At 33.6% G+C, this 19,803-nt stretch overlaps 1 protein-coding gene and 1 non-coding gene across 3 annotated transcripts in view; both read left to right on the top strand.

Moving 5' to 3' along the window:
* The window catches only part of LOC146535068 (facilitated trehalose transporter Tret1-like), a 55,970-nt gene that overhangs the window by 13,161 nt on the left and 23,006 nt on the right, over positions 1-19,803 (top strand). The window contains exon 2 of one of the 2 annotated variants that reach the window (XM_085191244.1): positions 2,051-2,075. The exons of the other annotated variant lie outside the window; for it this stretch is intronic. The gene's annotated coding sequence lies outside the window, so the exon portion shown is untranslated. The remainder of the gene's footprint in view (positions 1-2,050; positions 2,076-19,803) is intronic. 2 annotated transcript variants of the gene reach the window in all.
* Positions 2,287-2,358, top strand: TRNAG-UCC (transfer RNA glycine (anticodon UCC)). Its single transcript has one exon. It is a non-coding gene; the product is annotated as a tRNA-Gly (tRNA).

The following is a 19,803-nucleotide window of genomic DNA, read 5'->3' as shown; positions in this document are numbered from 1 at the left end:
CCCTAAAAAAACTTAATTATAGACCACACAATACGGCAACAAAAATATAGCCATTTACAGTGAGTTTCGAAAAAATAATCCTATTTCCTTGCAATAAGATAGAATTTCGATTGTTTTTGCTTAATTTTGGTAGAGTTCGTGTATATAAAAATTAAGGGTCCATTCGAAGGAATGACGATTCATAATATCTCTTAATAGTGTGTAAACTGGACGTCTATCGGAAACGACTCTACACGAAATACAAAATTAATCTTTATTTCAAGTGAGTAAAGGTCAAATTAGTTCTTTCCAAAAATGATAAGAAAAAAATGACTTTTGGTCATCCAAGGTGGTCCTTTTTTGTACGTCACTGAAAAATGACTTATTTAGAATTTTATAGAGCTGATGTGTTTGACAGATTTAAAACAATGGTTAGTGAAAAAAAAATGTTATGGATTGAGGTTCTGTTTTCGTTAATGATGTAAGGCTAGCGAGATATATTTTTTTATAATATACTTTTTTAGATTCACACTGTAAGGTAGAGAGAGCCTGGGATTTATGGTTAGGACACTCCTTTCCCATTAAGACACTTCCGTTCCCCAATTTCCGCCGAATTCTGGAGGCATTGCATGTTGAGTAGCGGAACTAAACACCACGCTTTTCCTCGTTATCAGAGCGATGAAATGAAAATATAAAATATTTAATTTCCTCGAGTGGTTTTAGCCCGTATATATATATTTAGAAACACATTACCCTCTATACAAAATGTTTTATTCGTACAAAAATAAACAGCCTATCTGGCAACGATCACCTCTATTTATATATCAGCGGAATCAATCGGCTTGCACTCGTGTAAAATTGTTTTTATACTTTCTTTTTTAGTTCAAACTGCAGAAAGATGGTGGTAAAATAGTGATTAAACACTTTGCTAATTGCTTTTACATTTTACAATAAGTCAGCGGTACACTGTCTCACTGTAAATGCAACAGTCGTGAATTCGATTCTCACTCGAGGGAATGATTTATTTGTTTTCACGGTGTGGGTAGTACTAGTGACCAGTCGCTTTATCACCTAGTGTTCAAATGTATTTTTTATACCTGCATATAGCGGATAAGTGTGTAAGAAAGAGGGTGAAATGGGGAGCTCCAAATTCCTACGAAAACACAGCGGAATCGTAAAATCACAGGCGGCCACTAGTTAAAAAAAAATAAAGATTACCCTAAATAAAATTCTAAAACCTAGTTATTTACTACTACGTCTACCTACGTCACTGTTGGGCAATACTGTGAAATATCAGATCAATATTTAAACTTTCTTCATCAGAGATCAAAGGGCGATAATAAATATTGTGAAAAGCAATAAATTGTATTTGAACGTGAAACATTTCAGTTTTTAAATATTTAGATGCGTGTTCATACGATATTACACAATAATAGAAGTGTTGGTTCAGTTTCTTTCGTGTATGACATTGTAAGTGGTTTCGAAGAGGCGCTGGTTATTTGTATCTTTAATATAGATTAACAATTAATGAAATAAAGTCATTTCACTGTGGCCGCAACGGTTGTGGATTCGTTTTCCACTCAGTTGACTGTTTTTTTTTTTTATTTTTTCTCTCTGGTAAGAAGACGTTGAGTGTCAGAATTCCAGAACTATAGGATACCAGAAAGAAAAAATCTGAAAAGTATAAAAATAAAAAGCACGGTTTAATATAGAGCAAGTGTGTTAAGATAACAAAAAAGTTTAATATTATCATTATTTATAATGCAGCTTAGAAAGAGATATTATGTAAAATAAAGTTGTTATCTTCCATAAAATATTTTTATGGAAGATATATTAAGTGGTCTATTTGAAATATAGTTAATTAATTTTTGGCCAAAATTATTTAGTAGCATTTTTTTAGCTTCACGCTATATCCCGCATATAGAAGCGAAGGTAGTGTCATGACACCCCGCTCCCCAGTTCCTGCCGAATTCTGGAGGCATTGTATATTGGAACTCAACGCAGCGTTTTGTCATGACGCCAGAGCGAAGAAATGATAATATTATTTCATATGTTTTTTTATTTGTTTCAGATTACCTAATTAAGGGGCTTTATATGTAAGTATTATATTTTTATCTTCAGATTTAGCTTTTTACAAGGAAGGCAGAGGGAACCTAATGTTTATGCACTCTTATTATGCCATATATAGCAGGGTACGCAAATACAGTTACGTATATATTTACACAGTTGCTATAATATTATACATACATATATGGATATAAAGTCTATATTGCTTTGTAATCTTTTATTTATAAGTAAGTTCGCGTGGCGTCGGTGGTGTAATGGTCAGCATAGTTGCCTTCCAAGCAGTTGATCCGGGTTCGATTCCCGGCCGACGCACACTTTTTGTTTATTATTTAAGTGATTGGCAACAAATAAATTAAAAGAATCATTATTTTGTTACTCCTTACTGCATTTCTTTTAGATTCAAAAAATATATATTTAAAAATATTTAAATTTATATTATAGTGTTAAAGAAGTAGAACTCAATACGAAAATGACATATCACAACATTCTTCAACTTTATTGATAACATATTTTGTAGCAGTCGTGGCTTAGCGGTCGGTTCGACGGCTATAGGTTTAATTCCTTATTAATAGGACAAAGCCACAGCGCCGAGTTCCGCCAATTACGCTCAGTTTCTCAAAAATTTGGTCAGAAAGTAGAAAACGGAGTGTTTTAACACTAGGTACACCTATCTTACTATGTGCGGGATATAGCGTGGAGCCTAAAGAACTTTTTTAAACTCAAGCTAAAGTTATACTCTCTTACCGTTTCTCGCATACCATAATATAATAAAGTTAAAACAAGTTTTTTCTCATATTAATTACACGTAAGACTAGAACTGGATATCCTAAGAATGTGTTCCGGTAGAAAGGATCTCTTCTAATAAAGATACTTCGCTGTCACTGGAGGATATTAAAATGCGGTCAAGCGTAAACTGAATTAACGAATGGTGGGTTTCGTATGGTATTTATTTGATTAAGAATTTGAATTTAATTATTTAGTTATATATGTACTTACGTATGAAGGCATTTGTGGCTCAGTGGGACAGCGTTTGACTATAACATGATGGTTGTGGGTTTAATCCCCGCTCGGAGAAATGGTTATATTTCATTTCCGCTGTATCCTGCACATAGCAGGGTAGAGAAAGGGATCCAGGGAATCTAGTATTATGGCACGGCGTTCCCCATTAACACTTCCATCCACCGCTTTTCCCCCTCTGATCCAACCAAGCGCAGCGTTGAGTTCCGCATATCAAATGGCATTGGCAGGAACTCTAACCTAGCCTATTATGCGGGAAAAAGCGTATAGTTCCTTTGTTTTCGTATGTAAGACCTACATTTATATAGAAATAATAAAAAAAATAATGAGCTGTTTACACATTTTAATTGCTCTCACGTTGCTATTCAAGGTAACCTTAAGGTGTTATCTTTACCTTTACAAGGATATACAGAATAGGAAATAGATGTCCTGTACATATACACATACATATGTATGGGCTGCAGTCATTTAATTAATAAAACATGTGTTAGTTTGTTTGTTTGAATTACTTATTTGAGCGTGCAAAAGCAAAACACGTGCTGCTATTTTTAGCTTACGTAGTAAAGTAACTTTAAGTTTTATCTCGCATAACAGAGTAGATAGAAAAAGCTGAGTGTTCAAACACTCCGTTCTTCAAGATGTGACAATGCTAAAGCTACCTTTTTGGATTAATAGCTGAATAGGACAATAGAAATTACATAAATTTTGTATTATCTGTATTATTTTGTAATTGAAGTTATAATTTTCTAATAAAATATTTATTTAGATATTTTGAAATAAAAAATAAAAATGTATTTGTTGTGGCGCTGCGGCAAAGCATCTCACTGCAAACGTAACGGTTGTGGATTTGATTCTTACGCGGGGTAATATTTATTTTTATTTCTTTGCTCTTGTAATAGAACAAGGCGGGTTCAGTTTCGCTACTAAACAGTCAATTTCTCAAAAAGTGGGCGGAAGGTCAAGAACGGAATTTCTTTATAATAGGTTTCCTCTGCCTACCCTTCTAAATGCGAGATAAAACGTGAATATATACGAGTATGTATAGAACTACATATATTTTAAAACAGGATACTGTTAACCCTCATAGATGACTTTCACTTTAAACTTCTAAGAAATATCGGCAAAATTTGAGACAAAACCTTCCAACCAATCGAATTTCTTACGATGCTTACGTCATATGTTCAAATTGCCAACGATTTGGGAATCCCCGCTTGCAAAAATCTTAAAGAGACTGACAATTTTTTTTTAAATTCTGATGTAACAATGAGAAGTAATATCTCCACCGAGTAATAGATCCACCAGCATTATGTAACAGTTATTGGCAACATCTTGTTCCTCACTTTTTTTAAAGAGCCTTTATAAATAATAATTGTACTGGAGCGCAACACAACGCCGCACTTGATATCACCAAACCAATTCAATTTTTTTTTAAATATAATCCTTTTTGAATCAAACCTAGAACCATCCTATACAAACATAATATATTTTGTAACTATGCCACACTACAATCTGAATGCATTACTAGTAAACTGTGAACAAATGTTTTTATCGCTTAATGCGATAAGGTACTATTGTTTGGTTTTAAACCTTGTAACGACTTCCTCTAATATGTAATACATATTGATGTGGTGATAACAGTACATAATAGATTGTAGATTAAAAAAGTTTGGTTGTATGAATACGTGTTATAGCTAAAATTAGAGAAAAGTTAAAATAAATGTAGTAAAATAGTTTTTTTTGTTATATCAGTATACCTCTGGGTTGGATTAGAATCTACAGTTATTTGTAGTTTGCACTTGACAATTACTAATAGTAGAATAATTGATTATATTTAAATATCATTATGAAAGAGAACACCGTTGTGGTGCAGTGGTAGTTACAGCATCTGTCTAACCTAGTGTTAAGGCACTCCGGTCCCATTAAGACACTTTTCCACTATATTCCACGCTATTTTTTTAAACACTTATCCACTTTCCGACGAATTGTTGAGGCATAGGCTTTGCCTTATTACCTTGTTAGAGCGATGAAATACAAATATTAAATATTTAATTGCCCCCTGGGAATTGAACCCACAACCTGTGGCAGTTAGAGTCACACGCTTGTGCCCCTGCGCCACGACTGGCCCCAAATAATGGAGATACAATTATAAAGATAAATTTAAAGCTCTGCCATAAGTAGTCAAGTATAAGAAACGGTGTTTAGTAAGTCCTCAATGTTTTATGTCGTAACAAAGCGTGTGATGTTTTGAAATTCACTTTACTGTGATAGATAGTTGTGTAATTCTATTTATTTTACATTCACACATGTCTTACAGTCATGGGCGTAGGAATTTGGACCGTGCCCACTCCAGAATAGTCTAGTGCCCATCTCAGGCCATGCCAAACTACAAACCGCTAAGCCTAAAAAATAAAAATATCAGTTCAAAACTAAAACTAAGGAAAATAATGGTAATGGAAGTTATCGCTAGCCAATACTTACAGTGAAAGGACCAGTGGTAAATTTCTCTGTTTTCTGTTCTCTTATTAAAAAAGGCATTAAGGTTTTTACCTTCGTTTTTTTATTTTATTTATTTACGTTTTTACTTTCACACATATAGCAAGGTAGGCAGCTGGAACCTAGTGTTATGACACTTTATTTTCCACTTTCCTCCTAATTTTTGAGACTGCCATGTCAAATGGTGAAATTCAATGAAAAGAACAATTCATTCTCCTGAATCAGAATAGAACCCGTAATCGTCGCGCTGTGCCGTTGAGCCACGCTGTCCTCTTTATATGTGTGTGTACAATTCTTATTTTTAAAACATATATATTTAATATATTTTTAATTATAACCGAAATCACACGTGGGCGAAGCCATCACAAATCAACAGTCAAATATCAAAAATCGATAGAAAGTGATAGACGGTGCGTGGGAAATTAACCAGTTATAGAGAACTCGTTAACTGTAATGCAAACTATCGGTTAGATCTAACATTAGGCTGTTACGACGCCCATTGCCATTAGGGTATGTTACACCTATCTGATGAGTTTGTTTGGCCGATCGCTGTAATCTCAGAAACTACTCGTTCGAATTAAAAAAGTATTTTTGCGATGCATTGTCCATTTATTGAGGTACTTAACGATAGGTAACAGGTAAGCGAAGTGTCTGTCAGGTACTTTCCTAGGTACCTTTTGCCAACCCTCCTATGCGGGATGCAGCTTAAAGTTAAACAACGGCGGAATTTGGACAAAGAAAACGAAAATGGAGAACTAAATATTACTTTTCTTTACACCTTGCTACTACAAAAAATGTAAAGTCCCATAAATATTTTTATCACAATATGAAATGCTGTCGATACGAGAGCAGTGTACGGGCACTTGAAACAGGTTTAAAATTTAACTTAGGTACATACATACATGCGCTGTTTGGAGCAAATATGCCGAAAAGCAGTTAAATTTAACAGCACCGGTCAAGGTTTTTAACTGTGATATAACCGAACTTTAAATCACCAGTGCGTGGGTATTTCTTGTGCTTAGTAAACAATGTTTTTAAACGCAATAGAATATACGTAGGTATAGGAATATAATACCGTTCATTTCAAACGTGTTAAACTATTATTTTTTATTTTGATGCATATTTTTAACACAGGATATACTGATGGGGTTTGTAACTTGCTATAATTTTACACTGATATAGCTTTATTGAAGAAATCACTCCGTTTCCCACTTTACGAGATTGAGTGTTGCGTGGCGGAACTCAACGCCGCTTGTTTTGCTATAATAAGTAACATTAATTAAATAAATTTTATTCCGATATGTATAAAAGTTTATGAGTAATTTATTTCACGTGGCTATTTGCGAAATATAATAAACAAAAATAGTGTCACGGTGAACTAATAATATTGGGTAATAGATCTTAGTGTGACCGGAAGTCCGTTTAAATACTTGTAATATTAGGAACATATATATACTATACTGTTTGGTTGAACGGCCTTACATCAAGATTATTTTGATCAAATTTAGTATGCGGCGACAGGAAAAATAGGCTTTTACAGTAGTAGTACGGTTTATTTGTAGTCTTAATTTAGGCTTATAGTCATTTGTTTATTATTTTCTCAAAATTATATGGTTTCTTTGAAAATTACCAAATTTCGTACTTCTATTTGGAAAATTTTAAAATTTTTTTACTAAAAGCTCGATCCAACTGAAAGTTTAAAAGGTCGCAAAAGTTGCATTTTACATGCAGGGCTTTATTTTGGTATCTGAAACTGGAACCTTTGTCATTCGGCAAATAGTAAAAAAAATGCTTCACTCGATACTAACTCGACATCCGGTGGTACGACTGAAAAAAACGAAAAAAAAAAATTTTGCAGCTAACTTTCGTTTATTATCTATACCTAGTTTTTTAACTTCTTTTTTTTGCTTCACGCTGTATCATGTAGGCAGAGGGAACTTAGTGTTAATATCCATTCCTCAAATATCGCTAAAATTCGAGGTTCCCAGGTTCCCTCTGTCTATACTATTATGTGTGGTACATAGCGTGTTGAGTAGTAAAACTCAAGGTCACGTTTAGTTTACCGGAGAGTATATTGAGCGAAAACCTTAGTATTATTTTAACTTCCGGCCTTAAAAAGTCACTGGTGTGAATAATCGAACCCAAGGCTCTTGGCGGACAGAGAAGATTCGTTTCGAAGACTCGTTTTAATATTGTCATACATTTCAACAAACAACATATTATATTTTTTTATTCTGTCTTTAGAAAAATCTCAGTAACCCTTTACAGCTCTCCTAAAATTTGTTAAAAATAGCTTCAAGTGGTATAATAAAGGTGTTCAAAAGATTTTTCATTATTATTACTAAGATATAAGGTCCATTTTATTGGTAGGTCCATATGATCAGTGGTTGTGTAGGTTCCTATTACAAGGGGATAAGGTTCAATATCGTTAAACTGCAAAGTGCATATAACGCAGTCTGTTCAGAAGAAAGCTAGCCTTGTTACTGACACTTGACACGAAGTGCGTTTCCATTGTTGTTTAAAACGTCTTTTCTTAACACAAAGAGAATTGTGGCACTCCACTTTGTCTGGACTCTCAGTGTATTTAGGGGCATTTGGTGTAGCTTTACGGTGTATTTTAGTAAAAGGTAGAGAAGCCACTGTAATTGATTTCTATCTTTTTCTTTATGGAGGCAACTGTGGCGCAGTGACACAGTATTTGTGTTGGATTCGATTCTCACTCTAGAGAATAAATGATGTCAATTTAAAAATATTTTAAAAGTGCAGAATGTCTTAAATTATATTCTCTTGTCATTACCTGCTATTTGAAGAATACAGCGTAAAGCTAAATAAATATTGATCAATACAATATTACAGATCACTTCTATTATTTTCAGTAGTTTTTAGTAATTTCAAATTGTTTTAACAATTGGCTAACTCATTTATTTTCTTAAATGTCTATATAGTTTTAGTCAGTATTGCCGTAGTATAATGGAGAAGCGTATAATTTCAAGTGGCAGTGGTAATTCACTGGATCTTGTAACGGTATACAGTGCATACCTACAGACCTACGTTATTACATATAAATATATGAATACAAGCGTATGTCGAGGCCGGCGTGGCGCAGGGACAAAAGCTTGCGACTGCAACGCGACAGTTGTAGGTTCGATTACCTCGTGGGGGAATGTAACGTATCGCTCATTTGGTGCAACAATGACACAATTGCACTGTTAATTATTATTTAAATTATTTCCGGTTGTCTGCTCTCATAAGATAGGGAGCGGCGTTGACCGTTCCACCGATTTTCCACCATCCACCAATGTTGGCAAACAAAGTGACTTGGCACTAAACTATATCTTAACTGTAAAAAACGTGTAAAATAAGAAAAGACAAATTCATTGAAAACGTCCATCATTCATTTTATATCTGTAATGCACTTCCACAAGCAATTATTCTGACTAAGAATGAATCACTTAAGAACATGTGCTGGTCGTCCGCATTGCTGATCCTCGATAAGTTAGTATAACGAATTGGTTGGGTTCTTATGAAGATATCTGGAATATGGTATGAGTTCGATTCCAGTAATATTTTTGTGTGGCAGATGTTGTCTACCCAAACTGAGATTATAACTAGTATTTAATTACGTATTAGGTTACGTATTAAAAAATGTAGTTACAAATTAAAGTAATAAAATTTTCGTAAGAAACATAAAACAACGCAATAAGAAATTTATTTAGGACTTTAATACCGCATACTAATTACAGACAACCAATTTTCAAATCGATTAATTTCTATTTGTAATTCGAAGTAATCTTAAAAAGTAATCGAACACTGGACAGTTTGTGAATAATAGTCTTGTATTGAATTTCATTAATTTATATAACTTGTTAAATACACTAGGTTCTCTTTGCCGACCCCGTTATATGCGAAATATAGCGTGAAAAGCGCAAACAAAAATAATATTTTAAAAAAATCACCGATATTTGATATTGAACCATCAAATCGCCGTACAAGAAGCAGATTCGATCAGTACAAACAGACGGACGGACAGTTTTATTTATATTTACATAGAGATAAAGTGTCATCGGTATATCTTCACAGATTAAACATTTGTAGAGGAGGTGACAAGTGGCTTGTAGGCTCTAAAATTTCATATTACGTAACTTTAGTTTTACTATTACAACTTGTATGTTGATACTGTTGACGGTTGTAACGCAATAAAGGTATCTATTTATTTTAGTTTCACGTATTCTTCATGGCTGGTAGACAAAGGGAACTTGGGAACCTGGTATTAAGATATTCCATTCCCATTAAGAAACTAACGTTTTCCACTTTGTCGGATTATGGAGATATTGCGTGTTATGGGGCGGAATTTAATGCGGTTTGCCTCATATTATATTAAAAATTTCTAAGTGTTTTGTAAATTGAATCTTATTTTAGGACTAGCCACAGCATCTTTACCATCGCCCATATGTTTATAAAAGTGGGATACATTAATTGTTCTTTTTTTTATCAAACTTGAAGTTAATGCTACTGGTTTTTACAACCACAAGGTTGGGTAAGGGAATAAGATACTCTCCCTCGAGTAGGAATCAAACCTAGAATCGTCGCGTCGAACCAAAACCATAGAAATATTAAAAGTTTCTCACTTATTATACACATTGCCATATAATTTCGCCCAATTTTCCTAATGTTTCAACGTTCAAAAATAATGAATAAAAAGTCTTTATGAACAAAAAGTGTTTCTGAGAAGAAAGCTCCGCCATTAAATCTTTCTGCGAAGCCCTTTTTGTGTCGTTTGGGATTCGGGCTTTGTTAGATATCTGATGAGAGCTATATTAGTCTTATTTAGATCGTATTAAACTTTTCATTACAGTCGTTAGTATTGACCGTCAAGGATAGATTGTGGGTTCCATTTCCAATCAGGAGAATAAATGAAGTATTTTCATTTCTTCTCTCTGGTACCGAAGACAAAGTATGGCGTTGTGTTTTTGTTGGCGACTTCCCCGTTCTCGTTGAGAAAGAGCGGCGTTAAGTTAAACTGAATGTTTCGAAAATTGGCTGGTATTTGTGGAGATACTTTAACATTAGCTTCACTCTAATTACCCTGCTGTATGCAGGTTATAGTCAACAACAAAAATTGTTACAACTTCCTTCCTGTATTCTCCATACCAGATTGCGAAGTGAATTTGTGCTCAGCTGGCGTTCGGAATTCCATAATTACAGAACCTCCTATAGAAATAACAATTCCTTCATCGATTCCTTTTCTTCGTGTGAGAATCGAACCCGCAACCGTCGCGTTACAGTCACACTCTTACACACACGACGCGCGACGGCCTAATTAGAAAACTGAACTTGACACATTTGTTTTTGTTTTTCACATGGTGGGAAGTATGTATACAAGTATAATGACACGCACGTGAAACAATATGAGAATAGATACTAGATGTCAGGATAAAAGGATAAACGCTGACCTCTCAAACTACCTGAGCGATCATCCAGGATAGTTTATTTTAAACTGTTTGTGTTTTATATAACAGACAGGACTTTTTCTTGTTGATGAAAAAATTAAAAAATATTCGTTTATTTCTCTCTTTACATTGAGTTAATGACGACGCAGTAAAGCTGTATACTATTAAACATTCAATCAATATGTTTGACAAGCTGAAAATAGTTAAAAATGAAAAATGACAGTATTACAACATCAAAAATGAACTTTCGCATTGATAACAAAACCAAGAGTGATATAACGATAGCTCAGTTTGTTTTATAGTGGGAATTTAATAGCATATTGCACTCAATATAGGAATGCCTCGTAAAAATAGATTTATGGCTGAAATAAGAAATAAAAAGAAAATTATATTTTTTTCCATACATTATTGTTATATAACGTTAGATGCCTACTTTGTACACCTGGTGTTTTATGATGGAACTATAATATTCTAATATAAAATTATATTATTGGTTTTTATTGAATTGGATTATGAAATTTTTATATTGATTTTGAGTATAAATGTCTTATTAGGGTTCAGTTAACAACGGAGTGTCTTGTCTCTTGGATCCTATAGTGATCCGTCACTGTAATGAGAGAATAGAAATCATTTTGTAGAGTTGACTTTACAGCGTTTGACTATAAACGCGATGATTGCAGGTTCGATTCGATTTCCACTCGTGACTCAGGATAGTGGTCATATTTAAATTACTTTCATTTCTCCGCTTAGGACGAAGACAAAACGCGGTGTTGCGCGGTGTTCCGAAACAATGTATTGTATTTAGATAAAATATGCGCGTCCGTAAAACATTTAAGTAGTCAAATCTCATCAAATTATATCTGGATGTATTCCAACGTGCTGTGAGGCTAATTTTATCCAAACTACAGAAAGGGCACTGACCATCTGATAACAAGTGTTTTCTTCTTATATACAGTTTATTTCTATAGGCAATGAAATTTTTTATTACGCTATCATTGTGTTTAAATAGTTTTTATTGCTTCACTTTTGTGAGACAAATTACGGCGTTGAGTTCCGCCTTTTAACACACAATGTTTTGTAAATGAGTTTCACCACTTAACGCGATGCCTTCAGAATTGTATTTATGAGTATGCCAGTGTCTGAACACTAGGTTTCCAGGTTTCCTCTGCCTATCCTGCTATGTGCGGAAAAGAGCGTGAAGACAAAAAAAATCGCGTGTAATCTAAAACCTAACAATAAATAAAGAATGTCTACATAGAAGTAAAGGAAAACCTGTAATTTTATTATAGCACATTCTGAAAGCAGGAAGAGTAAACCGCGTAACGTCACACTGCGACCGCACGCTGTATAAACATGCATTTCTTTGGCATATCGTGCGAATTGGCCTTTACTATCGAATATCGGTGTAACGGTTATTTTTTATTATTTTGACCTTATTTTACCACTACGGCACAGCGGAAGGACTGATTAATTATTTTCTTTTCTTCACTCTCCTAAGAAGATTTACGCAGCAATAAGTTACGGCACTCAACACGACATATCTTGAAAATTGAGTACGGAGTGTCTTTATATTAGTTACCTCTATGTATCTAGTATACACTCACTGTGGAAACCCTCGGCATTTTTGATGAAAGTTGAAATTCTTTCTGAGCTTAGTGTCGTGATTCTCTATTCCCCACTGCTCAATTTTAAGACATTGGTGTTTCAATGGCAGAGCTCAACACCACTTATTATAGCTTTACCTTGTATTCCGCATAAAGCAGAGTATGCGGAGGTTCCTATCGAGATACTACGTTCCCCACTTTACACGTGCTTTTCCATTTAATAAAATATTATAAAATATTTTTTTTTTACGAGTACATAACAACTTTTTTTAGCTTTACGCTCTATTCCGCACATAGCAGGGTAAGCAGAGTGAACGTGGAAACCTAGTGTTAAGACACTTCTGTTGCCTAATTTTCCCCGAGTTCTAGAGGCATTGTTGTTTGAATGGTGGAACTCGCTACTCGTTACCGGAGCGAAGAAAAGGAAATTCGTTCCCCCAAGTAGAATTAGAATCCACAACTATCGTGTTTACACTATTACTTACATACTTATTACATAACTGTATCAATATGTCAATCTGTCAGTCTGTACGTTTGTTACGGAAAACGTCTAAAGTAGACAAACAAAGCAATTGTTCGATGCCATAGCGATACAATTCTCGCAAGACGCAATATATCAGTATAAACGAACGTTATGACAGGGCGGGCGGCGTAATTGTATGATGTGTATCGGATACTTGTATTTCTGATATGGTTTAAAAGGAAAATTCCATTCTTTGTTTTTCTATATTTTCTTATCTATTTTATAGGCAAGATAAGAATTTTTAGATTAAAATACATTACTTGAAAGATTGCCAAATTGCAGGTCCAAATCTAGCGACGTGAAAGTTATAAACACGTCTACTAAAAAGTATAAAAGTTATGTTTGTATCCTTAATGTGCAATAATACTTTGGAAATGTGAAAAATATAAACTTTCAGCTGAAAGGAGGCATTAAGAGTTGAGTGGCGGAAAACATTAAGTATTTCATTTCTTCGAGTGGGGATTGAACCCACGACCTGTCTCGTTTACAGACGCACACTTGTGCCCTATTGCTATGTATATAATAGGTATATATTTTGGACCTTGCGAAGTAAACCTATGAACTATGTTAGTTAAAATAATTTACCTTATCAGTTTATAATAAGGAAAATAACAAGTAGAAACTATAAAACACAGTGAATAGTCGTAAATTCCATAAAGCTGCCATTTTTATAATAATTTTATTTATATTATTTAACATAAAAACATATTATATTAAAATAATGTTATGTTGAGGCCGTCATGGGGCAATGCCACAACATCTGACTGTAAAAGCGACAGTTGTGGATTCGATTCCCCCTAGATAGAATGAAATATTTTCATTTCTTTCCCCTGGTGACCAAACACGCAATGTTTCGTGTATTAGGGATCCTTGGGGACTGGAGTGTTTTCACACTTATTTCCCTCTTCCTACCCTGCGGGATACTGCGTGAAACTATAAAAACAACAACCTCTACTCTATTTCCACGGGACAGCGAACAAAACCAAGAAGACAATATATATATTGAATAATCATCCCATCAAGACCCTCACGTTTCTTCCCAACGCATCCGGGAGTTTAAACGGCACGTGGTAATATAATATTTGCAAACGTGATCTTGCTCCTTCAACACTTAGGAGTGAATTCCGCCACTCAACACAAAATGTCTCGAAAATTCGGCAGAAAATGGGTATAGGAGTGTTTTAAGACTAGGTTCCCTCTGTCTACCCTATTTCATTGAAGGTCTTGGAAGGCTTTTCATTGAAGGCTTGCCTGCTCTGGTAATTTCTGAGAGAAGCTGAGGACCTGCTTCCTTGAGACTCTATCCTAAGCTTGCTTTAGACGTTCAGTAATTGTTGATCTCTTTGACGTCAGACCATCAGCTAGGTAATCGTTCTTTGGGTGCTTCTTCTACTTTGCTAACAAGTGCTAGTTGTTTTCGAGCTATGTATATCGTCAAAATTTGAAAGATAGTAACCGTATGGTATTAAGTGGAGGGTTTTTTAAAATTTGATTTAAGTTGTAAAGCCATTGCTGGATATAAGAAAATAAATTATTATTTTTATTATTGTCGAATTTTCTTTGACAGCAGAATTTCGTTTGTTTTTCGGCCACACATTTCCTTGTTGAGAATCGAACCCATATTCATCTCTGCCTAACGATATTCCCTATATAAGAAAATAAGCAAAGTTAATAAGCTTAAGCTTAATATAAAGCAAATTATAATATCATTACATAATCATAATTTCCCTTGACTATAAGCCAACAAGCATTCTATAGAGTTAATGTATTTATAATGATGCTGTTTTAGATCTTAATCTTCTCATTTTGTATGAAGCTGCCGATAAGATGGCATTACGTCAGATATACTTACTTATACATAATTTATCTATTTTTATTTAAGGCCATCGTAGCGTTGCGGCAACTCGTCGTAACTGCGACAGGTAAAGGTTCGACTCCCACATGGAGTTATTAATTATTTTCATTTCTTCGCTCTGGTAGTAGTTAGTAGAAAAAAATTGTGTCTTTTCACAAGGTCTCTCTACTTAAAAAAATATATAAGCTTCAAACAAGCTTATAATAATAAAAAATACATAACTGGTATCAAAAGAAACAGCGAAAAGTAGGGAATTAATTACGTTGTTATGCGGGAAATGCATGTAATAGCTTTGTTTTCTTTAATATAATAACTACGGCCTTTTTAATTCTTTGGATTATATTAACGAAAGTTTTAAAAAATGCTATAACTTAAATTATTTCGAAAGTATCACCGACGCGTATTTGACTATCGATAACGAGATATAATCATCTCAATTAATTATGAAAGTAACAAGATTTTCAAATTTGATGACAGAATTATGAGATTGGATGCTGTGTTTTAATAGATATATGGCTGTAACTTTAATATGATTATAGTATATTGACACTTCTTTTTTGATTAAAATATTTTTCTTGGTAAAGGAGCGCGACAGGTTGTGGGTTATGGTATAATAATATTTTCATTTTTTAGTTTTTAATAGGAACGCAGTGTCTTAACACTAGGTCCCCAAGTTTCCTTTGCCTACTCTGTGCAAGATACAGAGTGAAGCTAATAATTCATCCTTCCACTGGGATTGAACGGACCCATAAAATTCATAGTCAATTAACGCAAGAATGCAAAAGATATAAAAAATATATTCCCTCTTTTACATTAATCTTTTTTTCTTTTTATACTTTCTATACTCATCGAATAATTAAAAATCAACATTATTTTATATACCATTTTATATTTGTTATATTTTATATTACTTAAAAATATTCATATATTCAAAATTAATAGCCTCACAATGACGTTTTTTTTTGTTTTGCCTTGCACGGGAATCAAACAGAAAACAATACTACTGTATCAAAGAGAACAAAGCGACGTTTCACAGTCAATTGGCTCCAACATACATTGACTTGTATTCTAGACGACTCGCGTCGTATTGTATACAAATATTTGACGGTAACGGAATTTTGTTTACAAATAATACTTCAAACGAGTCGTGATATCGATGAAGCTGTGATTTCATATTAAGACTAGCTGCTACCTGCGGTTTCGCTCATGTAGTAAATGTAAATAATTAAATGAACATAGTCTAAAGAGTCAATTAAGTGCCCAAGGCTTTTTTGTCTAACCGTATATACCATTGGTAGGAATTGATCTTCATTCAGGGATTTTTTTTCAGGTTTACGATATTATTAGATATAAATGCGAGATATAGCGTGAAGCTGAAAATAGTACAGGCAGGCGGAAAATAGTACTAAGACACTGTTGCTCGCTTTCCGCCGCTGAATGGTGGAACTCAACGCCGCGTATATTGGTATTTTTTTATTATATATATTTTTTTTATTATATAAAAAATACTAACACTTAACTTTTTTTTAAATAAGCAGAACAAAATAAAATGCCTAGTATAGTAGAAAATTAAAGAATATAGATGCGACGCGTCTCATTATTACAAATCGCATCCTGATCGTCCAGTAATGAGGCCGCGATTAAAATATAGTACCTTTAGTGTTTAAGACTTTTTATCGGACGTAGTCGTCCGATAAAAAGTCTCTTATATTTAAAATAAAAACTAATTAAGATGAAATCACAACATTGAGCTGTTTGTTAAATAGCGGAACTTAGAGTTATGAAATGAAAATAATATATTCTCACTAATTTGAAGTGAAATATAGTATTTTGTTGTGTATAACATTTTTTTTATCCTACGACTTTTGCGAAATTGTAATGAAGATAAAATCGGAAGTGTCTTCTCACTACGCTCTAGAATATTGAGTGGTTCGGCCAATAGTGTTCTCGGCTGGATAATGAAAATAATTACCGGAAAATAATTGAATGAAAATAATTACGATCAACCAGTGTTTACCTCCGACCAATTATATAGCCGATAGGTGTTTACAGTTAAATGTATCTCTGCGGCTCCATAACCTCTATATTTTAATTTTGTTTAAATCCCACATCATAAAAGTCACCTCATAAAGATGTAACACGTCGATACGACAGTAATTTGCTGCGGAATAAGCGCCCGAGGCGTGCGGCGCTCTGATGCGATATTTTTATTTTCCCTTAATAACAGATGGTGGAGCTGAGGCCTTTAATGATCATATAAATATTATAATGTGATGTATGTGTGTCTGGTAATATCTTGTAGTTTGGAATAATCAATTTAAATATGCGTAAACTATGTTGATAAGTTTTATAGATTAATAATTAGTGTAGTAGACGCGGAAAGAAGATTGGAAATTCTCTACCAGATGTCCATCCCTGGTTAGGCTATGCCCACTTTTTTAAAAATTCCCTAAACAAAAATTTCATATAGTTTTCCTACCTAGGTGGTCTAGAATCATTAACGATTCCATGAAGTCAACTGATACGCGTTACAGATAATGTATGTACCTACGAGTACATATAATGGACCAGCTGAGAATATATTTAGAACGGTGAAGCTTTCACGACACACGACTTTCTCAGTGTTAGTTTATTTTCATAACAAAATTTGTGTTTTGTTTGAAATATGTCGATTGTATTCTTGTATTAGCCTTGAATCTTTGTGTTTGCTTGTATTCTAAACTTTATTTATACAATATCTTATTTATTATAATTACGTTGTTATTACATTTTGTCCATTGTGATTGTGGGTTCCATAATGATGATATTTAGATATCCTTATGTTAAAATACCCCGTTCTCTGCTTTTCAGTAGAATTTGAGAAATAGTTGAACTGAATACTTTAAAAAAGGGAAAAAATAGTTTTTCTCCCATGTGGCAACCGAACCCACATCTATTGGTTCTACAGTCAGACGCTGTACAACTGTGCCGCGGTGGCTTCAATGAAGTCAATAATAAATATATATTGCAATGTAAATTGGGTGCAGGTCTTCAACCTACAATTAGAAATTTATTTATAATATATGACTAGTAGAATCACTCACTTTACCTGCCAAGTGCCAACGGGCTAATGATATACTGTTGTTACAGTAACAGATATTTTTTACTTACTAATGAAATACTATACCTTATATTGTAAAGAATAGTTTGTTTGGTTGAACGCAGCAATCTCAGTAACTATTTCTATCAAATAATTATTTATTGAGGATTTTACTATTTTATACGGCATTTATCATTTCGATGTAGTATGTACTTACTTTCCGCCCTTAAAAGACTTACTTCCCGGCTTTAAAAGACCCTGAAAAGACAAAGAAGACGAAGCGCGGCGTTGAGTTTCGCATTTTTACAAGATTAATCAACATTTTTTTATCTATACGGTGTCGCATATCTCAATGTTATAAAAGAGGTGGGTATAATTATTAATTTGCTATGCATTTAGAAAACAAAGATTATGAGTCAAGATGTGATTCAATTCGTTTTATTGCACTTTTATGCGAATTCTTGAAAACTCGCAATAATAAAGTTATAATTCATAAGTTTTTTGGCTTTCTTGATACATTATATTAATGTCTCCATTAGATTATGTTTAACTCTTAAGTATAATATATTTTTTCAGCCTTATGCTGTATCCAAAACGTAAAGAAAGGTCTTAGTCTTAATTAAGACATTTCGTGTTGAGTGGCGGAACTTAACGCCGCGCTACGTCTTGTTACCAGAGCAGGGAAATGAAAATACTATATTACCTCGAGTTTAAGGTTACCGTTGGCTTTAACGGTCCCAATTTACATGTTTTTAATAATTAGTTATATTTTGATTTAGGCATGTATTGTTTGTATTTTTACTAATCTGTGCAGTTATATAGTAGATAGTAATTGTACCAAATTTTGTTTAAAAACAATTGTACCAAAGTTGATATAGTTCTAAGAATACCTACACTAAAAGTAAAATTCGCTTTGTGTAAAAAATACGAAAATTATTATGAATCAACACACCTAAATACTTAACCTATTAATAAATAATAGTAGCTTAATAAAAAATAATTGCCCAATTAAACAAAAGTAAACAAAATTGAGACGTTAGCTATTACTTTTATACAAACAATATATATGAAGATTAGACTCGAAGCAGTCATTAAGTTGAAAGGAACAAGCTGTTAAGCGTATTCTAATTAATTTTATTGTTTTTGTATGGGATAAGGGTGTTTATAAACTGAAGTTCGTTTATTTTAGCTTCACGCATTCCCGCTTAGCGTGGTAGATAAAGGGAATCTAGAGTTAAGACACTCCGTTCCCCATGTGCCCCCCAATTTTTGAAACATTGGATATTGTGTGATGGACATAGAAGACCCACTTTGTTATAGTTTTCAGGAAAAAATCAATGTTAATAATTTCAAATTTCCCATTTCTTATGTCGAAGAGAGGAGAAGCTAGATGGTAACTTTGATTAAGTCCTTTTTTTAATCTCTTATTTTATCCCAAGCACAACTTTTTCGCCTCTTCCTCGATGTCCGGGGAGTCCTCGAGTATTATCCACACTGTTTTCTCGAAAGTCAACCTACGTCTCTACAAATCAATTTAGGTTTTACCTATAAAAAAATATGTATTTCCTATGTAGCCGTTCTAAATACAGCGCTCGTAAAAAAATCTATTTAGAAGCGTTTTAGATATAAAAATATCTTCCATTGTGTTTGTTAAAACTTCCGTAAACCGAGTATCCGGGATACGTTGATGCTTGACGTCGAACAGATTGTCTAGGTGTGTTCAAATTACTTTAAAA

Source organism: Heliconius melpomene, chromosome 10 (assembly GCF_056956725.1).
Source record: "Heliconius melpomene rosina isolate 202511_hmr_F chromosome 10, ASM5695672v1, whole genome shotgun sequence".
In the NCBI taxonomy this organism is placed as follows: Eukaryota; Metazoa; Arthropoda; class Insecta; order Lepidoptera; family Nymphalidae; genus Heliconius; species Heliconius melpomene.
The sequence above is the reverse complement of the archived record's forward strand: the minus strand, read 5'-3'. Positions and strand labels throughout refer to the sequence as shown.